This window comes from Uloborus diversus, chromosome 5 (assembly GCF_026930045.1).
Source record: "Uloborus diversus isolate 005 chromosome 5, Udiv.v.3.1, whole genome shotgun sequence".
Taxonomy (NCBI): Eukaryota; Metazoa; Arthropoda; class Arachnida; order Araneae; family Uloboridae; genus Uloborus; species Uloborus diversus.
In genome coordinates, this window is record NC_072735.1 from 157,796,350 (window position 1) to 157,811,793 (window position 15,444).

Genomic DNA, 15,444 nt, shown 5'->3' on the forward strand with positions numbered 1-15,444 from the left:
ATCTATATACATAAATGACTACTTTTGTATATATATGTCCGGGGTAATCTTAAAAACTACTGGATCCATTTTAACTATTTTTTCACCAAGATAGCTACATTATCAGGGAGCAACTTAGGCTATTATTTATTCCTAAAAAGCTTAGTTTAAAAACGGTATGATGGAAAACAGTAAATGTCATGTAATTTCTCCATTAAATGATTAAATATAAAACCCATTGTTACAAAAATTCTGTGCCTAACAACAGCAATATTAAAAGTAATCATAATGAAAATTTTGAATCAAGGCTTCTCCTTAGCAAACATAAGTTTAAAGCAGGGTTGGCAAAAACCCAGGTTTTTTTTAGAAAGCCCATGGACCCAGGGTTTTTTTGGTTTTTTAAAAGAAATGTGGGTTTTTTTGTCTTTTTTTAGGGAAAATGTGGGGGTACTTGTAGCATATTGTAGCGTAAGTGTATAGACAAAGTGCAAAAATTGTCTTCGGGTAAAAAAAGCTGGAAAACTAGTTAAAATTCAGCATATTCTGAAGAAAAGTATAAAAGACTACAAAACCCAAGAATGGTGAAGTTTCAGATTTTTTTTAGTTTTCATTATTACCAACAGTTAAGGCAAAGTTACATCTCGAGTTATGAAATCTATTGTTCGTTTTTAATTACTACATTTTTTTTTGCATATTACTTTATTGTATATCATTTTGTTATGCAAAACTACTGTAGAACCTCAAGTAGTTTAAATCAGTTTTTACTGAATTCCAGCTTAATCAACACATTTCTTTGAATTGAATGTTGCCTGTTTTTCTACTTCTGTGTACAGAGTAAGAAATATTAAACTTTTTCGAAGATAATGAAAATACTGTACATCCTGTTCTGTTTTCTGTTGACCGTTTGAAAAATCTGTTAATTTCTAAAAATATACCTTGTGTTTATTCGAGATTTGTGACGTGTTGGTTTGCAGAAAATAATTCACCTGAAAGCCTTTTTAACTACAGTAGTTTCCTCTGTACAATCTACAAATATTGAGAAAATCAGACGAGACAGGACTCAGTCAAGATAATTTGAGTTATTTATTGACCAGTTAAAGAAAAAAGTTAAATATATTTATTTAAAATCTTTGAAGTATTTTTTTAATGCTGTTAAGTGTTAAGAAATACTATTAAAGTTCAAAATTCATTTTTTGTGTTCATTGTCTGTGATGAAGAACAAATAAAAAAGAAATTTAAATTATGAAAGTATTTAAATTAATTTTTTTTTTTAACTTCTCAGAAAATTTTAAAAAACCCAAAAGTGGGCTAAATAATGGTTTTTTTTAAATGGGTATTTTCAAAAAAACCCATTGGGTCCAATTCGGCCAACCCTGGTTTAAAGTCTTTTGAAAACTCTACTTTTTTCTACTTTATTTCAAACATTTGGAAACTCTACTTTTTGCACACTTAGAGAAACAGCGCCGACTTATATAACGCAATTCTCTATAAACTGCACAACTTTTCAGATGTAAACAATAGGTTTTTAAGTTAAAAAAATTCCTTTGTTTTGCCTTCCTAACATAAAAATTGTTAGGAAAATTAAATTTTGAAAGTTTTTCATCTTTCCAGCTTAATTCAAAGCTTTTAAATGAAAATTAATATTCACAGTAAAGAGGAAATATCAGATGGCTCTTGAAAATGCAGCTGTTAATGCAAACCATGAAGCTGACAGAAGTGCAGGATAATTCACTTCCTTTTAATGGTAAAGCATGTTTATTTATGAATGATTAGTTGTATAATTAGTGTTTTAATACTCATTGCAGATAGAACTCATTTTGAAGTGCTAACATAGATATATTTTGAATATTAGTTTCAAAATTTGTGAAATGACTTATATAACGTCAAAACCTGTATAACGCAAAAGCTCTGATCCCAAGGTGTGCGTTATAACGGTCTTCTACTGTACTCGTTTGTTCTTTATACTTATTGCTATTTTACTTTTATGGGTAAGGAAGAAGCTCGATTTTTAATCACGTCAAAGCGGTGTGTTTCGAGTTCTTTCAGTTAAAACAAAACGAATGAAAGTAGCGATTGTTTCTCACAATTATTATTGACCCAGGCTACGCCAGGAATTTTTGCTAGTTAATATATAAATCTAAAACCTCGCTTGCTCAAGTAGCATCAACAGTGGTTTTAAAATTTAGGGCTTACTTTGATATAATCGATATTCTATTCCAAACTCAAATTTTATTATGTACCAGAGACATGTGCAGAGTTTCAATAATGGGCGTACCACTGCATCCGGGCCCGTGATTTAAAATAATCAGTGGGAGGGCAATTACTACTCTACTCCTCCCTGTCCCACAATAACATTACTACTGCATCTTCACTTTTTCATTTTCATACATCACTAGGGCTGGGCAATATACCGATATACCATCATATATCGATATATATCTACTACCGCAATAACAATATTTAGATTTCTATCTGTTCGATATATCTTTTATAAAGAAAATACGGGACTTCATTACAGAGAAATTAAAATACTGACTTAACAATACGTAATCTTTCATAGCTCTGTGTGCTGGGTGAATGTTTGAAGTTTTAAGATGTTTTCTGCATTGTTCAAAGAGTTATTTAATTTTTAACTATAGTCAAAGGGAAGAATTCACAAGGTTGCCGAAGGTAAATATGGGCCCCTTTGTCAGTAGGTCTCCGGATTTCCTCCCCCTATAGAGTTTTCAAAACTTATATTACTATCATTCAGAGCAGGTTCCTTCCAAGGATCCCTGCTCTCTTTCTGACAAAGCTGACATGACCTCTCATAGGCCCATAAAAGTGAACGTGTATTGGTTAAGAGAGCATCCTAATGCAACAATTAAAAATTAACCAATTGAGGTATCAACATGATTCATAGTTCAAATTAAACATAAACTATTGATATTGAGCTGAATAAAATGTTTAAGAAAAATACTGAACAGAAATATTTTTATTTAAAAAAAATTAAAAACGAAAAAATCCTAATAAGAATACTTATGTCTCGCATTTATCACACAAGAGGTAGAAAAATTGTAACACCTGGCAGAGATGAATTCAAATTAAAGTAAATTGTCCAAAATAATCGTTTGAAAATGCTTCCTATGTCCATAAGTGTTGGACAGAATGTATAGTTATCTTATCCACGCCAACTACACTTGGATGATTGCATAAACTGCAGTTTTAATTGTGGATCTACAAAGTAAGACCAAAGATAAACATGAAGCAGAAAAGTGCACAACTATCCTGGAGCAAAGAGAAGCTCATTTGGGTGCAACAAGACTGAAAAGACATTTTATTCAGTGATGCATATTTATTTGTAATATCTGTCGAAAAAAGAGGAGATCAGGGGCAACAACGTTGGAAAAGTATTATATTCAGTGATGAATCATTTTTGAAATATCTGTAAACAAAAAAAGGTGTTTGGGTTTGAGGTTTAAAAGGAAAAGCGTATGAGAAATCTTGTGTAAGAGGTTCTCTCCACTTTGTCACATCCTTCTTGCTTTGTGGGTGCATGACAGCTGCTGGAATTGGGAAGTTATATATATCATAAAATAAAACAATGCGTGATTTCCGCTGTTAATCAATAATACTGAATGATACTTCATCTGAGGCACAGCAGTTACCCATTTAGCGACACATTTTATCTTCCAGCAAGGTTCTACTCCGTGTCACATCTCTAAATCGACTCATAGATTTTAAACAGAAAGAGGAATTTCGGTATTGAACTGGTAAAGCAACTGCCAATCTCAATACAATCAAAAATTTGTAGTACCATCAAATCTAAATAAATCCGTTCAAGCTCTGGTGCCTGCCAACAAAATTTAGCTTGTTGCCGCATTGAAGAGAGTATGGAAACAGTGTCAGAAACGATTAATGCAAATAGGTGGTAGAATCCATGTGAGAGAAAAGATTAAAGCATCGAATTCAGCAAAAAATGACGCATTCTAGTATTAATGTTGTTTCTTTTGAAAGTGTTTTCCCCCCTTTAATTTGAATATTCTAATTTTTTGACTCAACGTAAATCTTCATCACTATAAACGTTTGGATTATTCTGTCTAAGATTATTTTTAATTGAGTATATTTGAGATGAAATTCACACTTTAATGTCTAAGAAAGGTAGCATGTTCATTTAAATGCCTAATTTGCACTTATATTTGGTTGGAATAAACTTTTTACCAAAATGGGGGAAGTATTCTATTATTTTGAATTTGAGTTGTATTTCATCGATTAGCTGAAAATGAAACTGTTAAATTTTTTTTTAAATAACTATATAAATGTAATCATAAAGTGCAAATAATTTTAGGTACAAAGTACAAACATGCTTAAAATTGAGTTTTTAAAATTTCATTTTAATAAAATATCTGAAGAGTTCAAAAATTTTGGATGGCCTCTCCCAAAATGATTGGTTAGATCTGCCACTAAGCTAGAGTGTATATATTGGTAAAGATTAAGAAAAATATAAAAGAGATGAATAGCAGCGCACACACATGTACGTGCAGTTAGGTAATTTATTTAATTATGCTAAATATGCCGCACTTGTGTTAAATTTATTTGAATATAAGATAATTAGGCATGAAGAAAAAAAGTTCCAAAAAAAAAGCAATTTAGACTATATTTGGTCAATTAAAGTCATGATATCCGTGGATCCGCCCCTTTCAAAAAGAAAGCACTTATTTAATATTTCTCGTTTCTTATACTTTGCATAAATGAGTCATTACATTCTTTTGATTTCTATTATTAAATTACAGTTTTATCTTATGATTAAAAAATTTTGCTTCAAATTTCAGAGATTGTGAATGGAGATTACAAATAAGAATGCCTGTAGTGATGACCATTCTTTACATGCTGTGGAGGAAGTTCTGCTGATGATTACGCTATTTCTAATTAAGTGGCGGTATGTATTCCTTGGCTATAAACTATTCTTAGCTGCAAATAAAATATTAACTTTCATGCAATAAGCAAACAAAAATTAGCTTGTGGATGAAAAGACTTCTTATGTTTTGTTTGATGTCTTTTCAATAATAAGGTTGTTTTTTTTTACTTAATTATCAAAAGTCCTTTGTAACCCTAAAGCGTGTGTCTCCGATTCTAGTTGCTATTTGTACCATTTAAATGTTTTTATGATGTTAGCAACTTCTTTTAGTTGTGTAACATCAATTTCTATTTGTACAGAACTTTTCTTTTGCATTTTCTTTACTTGGAAACCGGCCAAGGAAGCTGGGGTTCATAATAATCCCTACTTGCATTAAGACATTCTGAGATCGGTAATATGATCTAAAACTAAAGTCTGTGGGAACAATCCTTTCTCACCCCCTTCGTCTGAACAATACCCTTGTTTTATAATGTCATAGTATTGCTTTTATCATAAGTAATAAAATATGACTTAGTAGTTGTTTGCTATCATGTGCAGAGAAAATAATTTTTGTCACTATAATGCACAGATTAAACAAATGTCAACAAACTATAATGTACAGTACAAATGAAAAAAAGGCTATCTTAATTAAAATAATTAAAAATATACCTAAAACACCTTCAAAAAAGTGTTACAAATATAACTTACATTTTTACCGCAATAGTAACCTTTTTTTAAAACTTTGCTTCTAGTGATCATATTATAAAGTATGTGAGTAAGCATAATTAGTCCATTTGCAAGTCTATAAATCTTTTATGGTACGTTTTTGATCATATTAGTTTTTTAAATAGTATCTGGAAATCCCTGGAGCAAAGTTTAAACCGTATATTTTGATTAAATTAAAAACTGAATAATTCATTTTACTATTTTTAAATACATATAGTGTTCTTGAAAATAATTTGCCAATAGTTCTGTCACTTGATTGTGAAAATACACATACTCTAGTTTGAAATGCAAGCAGTGTGTTCTATACTGACCCTCAGTGCACTGAGATACAAGACCCTAAAAAGTACACATTTTATCATATTTTGATGACAAAACTGCTCTTTTTTTCTTAGCATTGAGCATTAACCATACATTTAATGAGCCTATTTAATAATTAATATATATCGCTACACAAATTGCTCATAAAAACTATGGTTGAACCGCAGTGCATGGAACCGAGATGCCTCAAACTTGACACATTTTCACTTCGTCAGTTTAGCCACCCTTGCCAGGGTCCACTGAAGGTCAGCCATAAAGTTTGATATATTTCATTTGAGGCACTAAATATCATGGTGTAATCACAAAGATTACTTTTGCTGATGCTCCATGTGCAGAGATAATTGAATTATTAAAAAATGTCGATATGTGTGAGAAAAACCCTAAGTTAAGACCAACTTTCAGTGTTTTTGTAGGTCATAAAAAATTTTTTTCTAAGAAAAGAAAAGATATGTGTCTTCTAAAATCATTCAAAGAAACCACTAAAATTTTTTGCAAAATCAAAAATGGCATGATCTGACCTGTCTGACTCTTGTAAAAACTGGCTCTTAATATCGAAAAATATCCAAAAGACCCGTCAAAGCTTCCCAGTTTCGTTAACGTCACCAAAGATAGTATAAAATTGCACTTTTAGAAATATCCGCTTAGGAGGCCCAAAACATATCCTTCCTAAAAATTGCCTAAAAAAGATTTTAGTTCCAAAAAAATTTCGGTTCGGAATATTTTTGCGTTTCCCCTATCATTTTCAGATATAGCCAAAAAATCGGTTTTTGAAACAATAGGTGCCGAGAAATTACAGGAGAAAAGCTGAAAGATCCCCTACCATCATCAAAGAAAGCCTACATTTGCATTTCAAACTTCAATTTCGAAAACTTTCGATGGAAGACGATTGAATCTTCCTCCCTCTAGCAACGTCAACAAAGATAACCCAAAATGGCGTGTTTAAAACTTCAGTTTCGAAAAATTTTTGGGAAGAGAACTGATCCTTCCTAAGCTATGGTCACAAAAAATAGCTTCAAATTGATTTCAATTTTGAAAGAATTTTAGGAAAATACTCTGAAATTACTTTTTCCTGAAGTCTTGAAAAAGTTCCTAAAACTGCAATAACATCAATTTCAAGAATTTCTCCATGCACCTTGAATATGCCCGACTCTTTTGTCCTTTCAATCAAACACAGCCAAAGATTAACTAAAACTTTTTTTACTCCAATTTCGATAATTTTCTGAGCGCAATCCCTCCTTCCCTGACCCCCTGCCTCCCCCCTCCTGCATTCTTCTTCTGATGTCACCGAAGACAGGTTATAAAATACGTGACTAGTAAATTTTGGTATTTATTACTTTCTTCGAAGATGTAAATTGTACCTAAGGAGTTTCTTACTATTTAACTTTTCTTCCTTTTTATAAGTTCATCATTCTTCTTTTTTTTTTTTTAATTAGAACTTGATATAGAAATTTGAAGAAAGATTTATGTGGACATTGAATATTAGTCAAAATATGAAAATTACTTTTGAGGGGAGGCACATTTGGTCTTCGTACGTGGGCGGCTGACACCCTAGGATCGGCCCTGTTGAAGAATCACAGTAACACTACCAAGGTGCAACCAAAAAATAGTGTTAGGAGGGCACTGCTAAAGAAATCTCGCTTTCGGTGGATAGGGGTGGAGGGCGGTATATTCTCCCCCGGATTTTTTTTTTTTTAATTATAGTCTTAAGAACGCAGTTTTAGACGGTTTTTGGTAATGCTGTGGGGAGGAAAAATTAGGGAGGCCTTCTGCGGAAATTTTTAGAAATTGAAATCTTTAAAACGCTATTATAGGCTATATTTGTTGACGTTAGTGTAATGAAAGGAATGGGGCTTTTTGAAGTTCCCTCCGCCTATCTTTTCAAAATTAAAGTTCTAAAAACGCAGTTTCGGAATAACTTCATTGATGTTACAGGCAGTGCGGTTCTAGGGCTCTCCCCAAAAACTATTTTGAAGTTCAAGTCCTAAAAAACGAAGTTTTAAAGAGACATTCAGGGATACTAGTTGGGGAGATTTAAACACTCTCCACTTATTTTTCGAAACTAGTTTCTTTCGCTTCTAGGTGTTGCCCATGCTAGGTACGCCACTGTCTACAGATTGTTTTTGCATATTTTTTAAGGGGGAAAAGGCCTAAACTATATCTGACCCCTTGGCAACTGTCATATTTGCCTTGTTGACAGTAGTACATGCAGAGATTTGTGCACATTAAACTTGTTTTGAACATATACCTCTGAAATGCAAACTTATTTATTTGTTTTTTACTTTTCAGTTGTTAATTGGAAACTGACTTGAAGAAGGGGAAAAGAAATGTGATAAAGATGACAGCTATTAAAAATTACTGTTTTGTACTTTTGATTGTTGCTCATTTTTAACTCTTAATTGTTGTAAAAAATTTGAACAAAAATTATTGTTGCAAATAAAATTTTACTTATTTTTTTCTATATTCTTGTCTATATTTCTTTCTTTCTTTTTGAGTCTCCAAAACAACGTTTTTCTTCATGTGAAGTACATATATAATATAATTTCAATGCTCCATATATGTTTTTCTTTGTACGCTTTTTTTTTTCTTTCAACAGACAATATCTTTTGACATTTTATACTATACCTAATACCAATTCTTGTATTTGTAATTGTTGCAAATTATTTTCTATTTGGATTGGTATGATCATTAATAAACACATTAGTGAGTAAGAATTTCAAATATTGAGCTATCGTATGAAGAAACATTCAAAGAATAATGTAATGCAAAAAAGTAATCATAACTCTGTCCACAAATAAACTTTTCTGTGTTCCAATCTTAAAGATATCATTAAATATTTGGTTCTCAGAAGAATTGAGAAATGGTAAAATGCATTTGATGATTGAAGTTTTAAAAAATAGTTATCACTCGAGTTCAACTAACGAAAAATGTATTATGAAACATACAAAGCTATTTTAAAGTTCAAAATGTATTTTACTGCAAGTAACAATCCTATATGCAAAATAACATAAGAATTTTGCTTTTTCTTTTCTTCAGCAAAATTACTGAATTAAAAGCACAAAAAGATAATTCATTATTTTTCATAATGTCGATGAAATGTATTTTTCATAATGTCGATGAAATGAAATAAGAAAGGAAAAATGTTCAGAATTTCTTATTGTCACAAAGGTCTAAAGCAACGGTGATCAACATATGGCTTTTTGGGCCTCATCCAGCATGCGAACTAATCCACAAAAGCCACCATGTCCATTTAACCACCACCATTAAGTAAATTCCATAACAATGTTTAAAAAAAAGGGATAGGGGTTTCTTTGTAAGGAGAGATTAAATTGTAGAAGGGGTGGGGCGCAATGTGTGATCTTGTGCGACTGGAGGTGCCATTGAAGGCATTGCTCTCTATAGCATGTTTCGTTATGAGCTTTTCCAGGGGAAGGGAGGGGGCAAATAGTGTCACTGCAGTGAAATTATACCACACCAATTCCAAATTGGGTAGTGGTGTGGTGGGGACCAAAGCCACACCAATTTACATTTTATAAATACAAAGGGTTGGCACAAAAGTCATTGCAACTATTTTTTTTCTTGAAGATACCAGCCCGGTTGGAAAATGATATATACAGACAAAAGGACAAGGTGTTAGCTACATGTGTGGACATTAGAGTGTTTATAAAAAACTTCTTTTCAGCTAGAGTCCAGGACACCCCCTATTTTTCTTTAGACTTACTAATAGTATTACGCTGTAAAAGTTTTAGCTTCTTACTCAAATTTTAAGAGGGTGCTCAGTGGAGCTATTAATTTAACATTAGCCATAGCATAGAAAAAGAAAAATTTAGAAACATTTATTCTCCCCAGCTGTTTTTCTTTTTTGTAAATGTTTTATTGCAATGTATGCATGTTACTAGTGTATATTATAATGTAGCATTGTTTTTTCAGTTAAATATATTTTTTTTTAGCCTCTTTCCTCATACTTATGAAGTTTGGGGGCGGGGGTTGAGAACCCTCTTTCAGTTGAAATAGGAAGCTAAAATTCTGCCAGTATGTTACTATTTACAAGTCTAAAAATATTGTGGAGTGTCCTGGTATCTAGGAGAAACTTTTTTTTTATACATGTATTTTTGAACCAGCCTAGTGGACAATGAATAGTAACGCTAATCAGTGGTATTCCCATTGAGTATATTCCATATACGCCATATACTCTTAAACATTTATTAGACATATAGGGTATACACTCAAGTTTTAAAAATTGCATATTATGTATATGATCGCATGCACATATTGTGCATAAAATTACTGGGAGTATACCCTCAGAAAAACTGACGGGAACATCACTGACACTAATTTATTATGGTAGAATACAGGGAAATATGGCCTTCACGGGGCACAAAAATAACTCAGCACGCATAAAGTTAACATGACAAACCTGGACCAAAAAACCCTCATTGTACTCCCCTACTATTGTAACCACACTCTAACAACGATGTGGGGTGCGCTGAATACCATCAGCCTCAGTATTTGGTGCCATGAGGGAATCTGGTCACCTGTTGGCGCATAGCATTAACAATGTCCTCTCTTATTGCAAACCGCCTACTACATATTGGTTTTTTAATCTTGCAAATGATATCTAAGTCACAGGGAGAAAAATCGAGAGTACGGTGGGTGCTCTAATTCTTCCCATCCCCGACGTCGGAGTAGCTGCAGTCCACACTCTATTTTATGTGGTCTTGCACACGATTCACCAACTGACTGATTTCTCAGCCCTCGCTGCGCTACCAGGAGCGGATCTAGTTGGGGGCCATGGCCCCTCCCAAAGCCTTGTGATTGCAGGAGTTCTTTAAGGAAAAAAATATGAGAAGATAACAAAATTTAACACATGTATTTTACTGAAAAAGAAGTATAGGCCTTAATTGGGAGATAAATTATATCCCTATCCTCAAAACAAAACTTTTGTTTCCAAAATGTTTAATTAACTACAGTCACTTGGACGATCTCTAAATGCTGCGGTTCTCAGAGTATACTTATTGTTCACAAGACCAAAGAGAGCCTAAATTTTCGTTTTTATGGTTTTAATTTCGAAACTAGGAGGAGAACCCCTTTTCCCGTGCCCTTTCACAAATGCCTTGATATGTAGCAAAAAATTGCATTTTTTAAGTCTTTATTTGGAAAAAAAATGTCAACGGAAACTAGCTTATCCAGCCCTTATCACTTAACTTACTTAAACAACTTAAATGAATTTTTTTGGGACTTCAACTACAAACGAGTTTTGATAGGACCCCCTCCCTCCTTAGTTTATATCGTGATGATAGCTTTAAAAGGAGGTTTTTTGGAGGAGCTCACGAATCTTCCATCCCTTTCTAAAATATGTATAAATATAGTTAAAAATCGAATTTTTAGAGCCTCAAAGGCAAAATATTTCCAGGAAGCATTTTTAGGCTGGACAGCTGAAGAGCACCCCTCCTCTTCTAACTTCTCAATGTATAATGACAGAATATTTTGGTTTCTAAGCTTTATTTTCAAAAAGTATTTTCGGGCCAGCTTCCGGCGAAACCTGACCTTTCTCCGTACATCATCAAAAACATACAAAATGTGTTTTTAGTTTCCTAATTTTCAGAAATTACTGGGAAATTTAAATTTTGAAACATTTTCGAGGGAGATTCCTAAATCCACCCCCTTAGTTAATGCCTCGATACCCCGAAAATTGAGTTTTTAAAACTTTATTTTAATAAAATTTCTGGGGAGTTATCAGGGCCCAATTTCTCAATAGGCAGAGTAGGCAGCTGCCTAAGGGCGGCAAACTTTTCAGGGGCGGCAAATTTGCTATTATAATACACATTTTTTGAATTAAATTGTTAGTCTTGAAAGTAAAACATTAGCATTCTTTCATTTTCCAGAGACAATTTTTCGGGATAAGATATATCTTATGAAAGTCAAATGTTTTTCAATCATGGTATTTGCCGAATCGTCAGCAAAATTTGCCGAATAAAAAATTTTTTGAGAGATCACTGTGATCATTTCATCGGGGCGCCTCAGAATGTGAAACGCCATCATTTCTTCATAAGTTTGACAGTTTGAATCTGGGGAACACTTTTTTACGTTTTTTTGAGTCAAGGATATTTTGCTTCTTAAAGGGAGTTAGGGGGCGAAGATTTCAAATTTGCCTAGGGCCGGCATGGAGCTAAATTCGGCCCTAGGGAGTTCAAAAATTTCGGATGGTCTCTCCCAAAACTGTGCGCTACTATATACCAGCTACAAAACTCGGTGATTAGTTCCTGTTCTGCATATACTCTATCTTTCATGCGATACACATACGATTATATAATCCGTTCATTTATCTACAAGAAAACAAAATAGTTGTCATGGCCAGTACCAACACTGGTGCATAAATTTCTCAAATCTAGGAGGGCAGTTGGCTCCCCTGTCTAAATGATGGACTTGGTGGCAATGTCGGTGAAACAACGGCCGATGTTGCAATATCTTCCAGACGTTTTTCAGTAGTCCTGATATAATCAGCCCTTGAGCAGCTGTCTTTGGACGAGATACGAACAATTAACTTTACAATCTAGATTCATCTTTTTGTTTTGAAAACAGAGTTCTGGTTTATTGGTCCTCGTCCTGCCCCTCTTCTTATAGTGAACCTAGAGTCCTATAAGAAAAGGTAGTTTTCATACAGTGGCGCTAAATGAACCAAAAGGCACAGTTGTGTCGTTGCTCCCTTTGACTTTAGAGTCAAAACAAGTAAAGACTGCATAAGGTTCTGAGGAAGAGCTCCTGAAACCTACCGTCCGCCCCTCATCATCTATACAAATAGCCTAATGCAGTTTTAGGTCTTCCACTTCGAAAATTTTCGTTTGAGGAGAGCTAGGAACTCTAGGGACAGCCTCCGAACACTGACTTTCTTCTACTATCTTTAAAGATCAACTAAAACACACTTTTTACATCAATTTTAAAAGGATTTCAGTTGAGGCTTGAGGACCGGGTCCTCAGTCTAGGAAGATTGGGCCCCCGCACATTGGGCGCCGTCGATTGGCCTCCGGGAACATTGGGGGCCGAGAACTGTGGGCACCGAGCATTTTGGGCGCCGTTAACTTTGGGCACAAGAACATTGGGCGCCGTTAACTTTGGGCACAAGAACATTGGGCGCCGAGCATGTTGTGCCCAATTTTCCCGGCATGCACCCAATGTCTGCGGCGCCCCATCTTCCCATTTCGGCATTCAAAGGAGTGGTACGGTGTCCATCCCCACAAAAACGATACCCTTTCCCCTCCATAAGAAAAGAAAAGAGACCCCACAAATCATCAGGGGGTCATCACGACGGTTTAGCATGATCAAAACTCCTGCTAAGTTGTCGTTTCATGAGAATTTCAGATCTGCGCTACAACCCCAGCAACTCTCTCGTGGGCACACCTGACATGGTTAACTATCTGAAAAGGCATAAACAATTGCTTGTATAGTATGGTTCTGATAAAAAGATGTATGACCTTGAGAGAATTCATTTCAGTGTGGGCAAAAGAAGATAGGGATACTCGAGGGGGAGGAGGAGTCCTGACGCAGACTGCGGCATTGATATATTTCAGGAGGGGGAATAGTTTTAGAAGTTTTTGATTTTTTTTTTTTTTTTTTTTGTCTTATTTATGGGGATGCTGTGTACCATTTGAAGGGAGGATTTGATTAGGCGGAATAGTTTTTCAGGGTTCCTGATATCATTTTGAGGGGGTTGTGATTGGAGGATAAACGAAGCGTTCGAGGGGTTACTACTCTGCCTATCCTCCCAAGAACGAGATCCCCGAATGTGAGATCAAAAATCCTCTAAAATACCCGCCACCCTATTAAAATTGCAATGGTACAGTCTACGTCATGAACCCTATACCCCTTGTAAGCTTCCCCAACATATATTTGTCTGAAAAAGCTTAATCGGGCAATCGTAAGTATGGCTCTGATAAAAAGATATTTGACCTTGAGAGAGTTAATTTCCATTTCGAAAGAAAGAAAATAGTATGGTTAATTTCTTTCACTACTAAAGCTAACCGCAACAGTAGGTTAGCTTTAGAAATGATTTTTTTAGGAATTTAGGATTATATGGATTATATTGGGAACCTCCCTGTAAATGATAGCATTCTTAAACTCATCTTTAATTTCGAAAAAAGAAAAAATCAGAGGGAACTTCAAACCTACTGCACCCTCTTTCCTCTATTGATAACAAAGCCTATGAAAAGTTGCTTCTTTATAACTTCTGTATGAAAAAAATCTCGAGGAAAACCTACCCTTAAAGTATTCTACAATTGCAGGGGTTGTGCGTCATTGCGTCAAGGTTTCGATTTTGAAATTTTTCCGATGGAGACCACCGAACCCATTCCTTATCTGGCAGTTTGTCACTAAAAATAGCCTACAATTTCGTTTCTCAGAATTCAGTGAAAATTTTCTGAAGAGGACTTCCGAATATTCCTCTCATCATCACCGAATACAGTCGAACCTGTCTATCTCGAATTTTACGGGAAAGAAGAAAAATTCGAGATATGGAGGTTTTGAGATACAGAGGTTTTGAAAAAAGTTCTAAAAACAAGTAATTGGAGCAATGACTCGAAAGTAAAACTTTGGAAGCAATTTTACTAATCAACAATGTCCCCTTCCTCTCAGTTTCAGAACGGATATAATTGCTGGAAAACTTGCTTTTTGTACATAAAGTTTTAATTCTGGAGGATTACGTGACTGCTAATATTAAGAAAAATGCTTTCTGTCTCCAAATTCCAGTCATTAAAGATCGTTGGAGATGGAATTCAAGAAAGACACTTTAGTCGAAATTCGAGTTACGCAGGTTTTCAGAAAATTTCATTCGAGACAAACATGAGGGAAAACATTCAGTTAATACTTTATGTGCAGGGGAAATGAAAAACTTCGACACAGAGAGGTTTTCGAGATAGGCAGGTTCGAGATAAACAGGTTCGACTGTAGTGCTTTTAAAGCATCATTTCAGAAAACTTGTAGGAGTCCAGTCCTCTAAGTCAAATTAAAACGTCTTCAGATTTAAAAAAAAAAAAAAAAATCAAAAATCGAAATTTATATAAATCAATTTAGTAAAGTTCTCTGAGGGAAGCTCTGCACTTCTTAACCCTCACATCACAAAAATTGCGTCTTTATGTACCACTAAAATCGTGTCCCCTCCTAAATATATCTATGTATAATGTATATATACTTGTGTCTGTGCATCAAATAAAACGTTACCATTGCGTTAATAGAAAGGTAAGTGATTACGACCGTCTAAGCCCGGATCTGCGTGCCCGCTGACCCCACAGTGCGGGGGAGGGGGGGCACGTCCTTAAGGGGCCCTACGCAGAAGAAATGGGAGGGGAAAAAAATCATTAAAGGCTTGTTAACGTTTCAAATATACACTGCCTTGTGGGGAGGGTCCTACAGATTTTGCTGCAGAGGGGGGGGGGGGGGCAAAATTTAGGGTTTATAAGAGTCAAGGAAATTTAAATTATTCCTTAAAATGTAAGGAAAGGTCGTCATGAAAGAAGTATCGGCAAAGTTTACTAAAAAACGCTATTTATTAGCTT

General features: G+C 34.5%; 1 long non-coding RNA gene across 1 annotated transcript; it reads left to right on the plus strand.

Moving 5' to 3' along the window:
• Positions 1-1,601: 1,601 nt before the first annotated feature.
• Positions 1,602-8,312, plus strand: LOC129223384 (uncharacterized). Its single transcript, XR_008580629.1, has 3 exons — positions 1,602-1,723; positions 4,791-4,897; positions 8,186-8,312. It is a non-coding gene; the product is annotated as an uncharacterized LOC129223384 (long non-coding RNA).
• Positions 8,313-15,444: the final 7,132 nt, after the last annotated feature.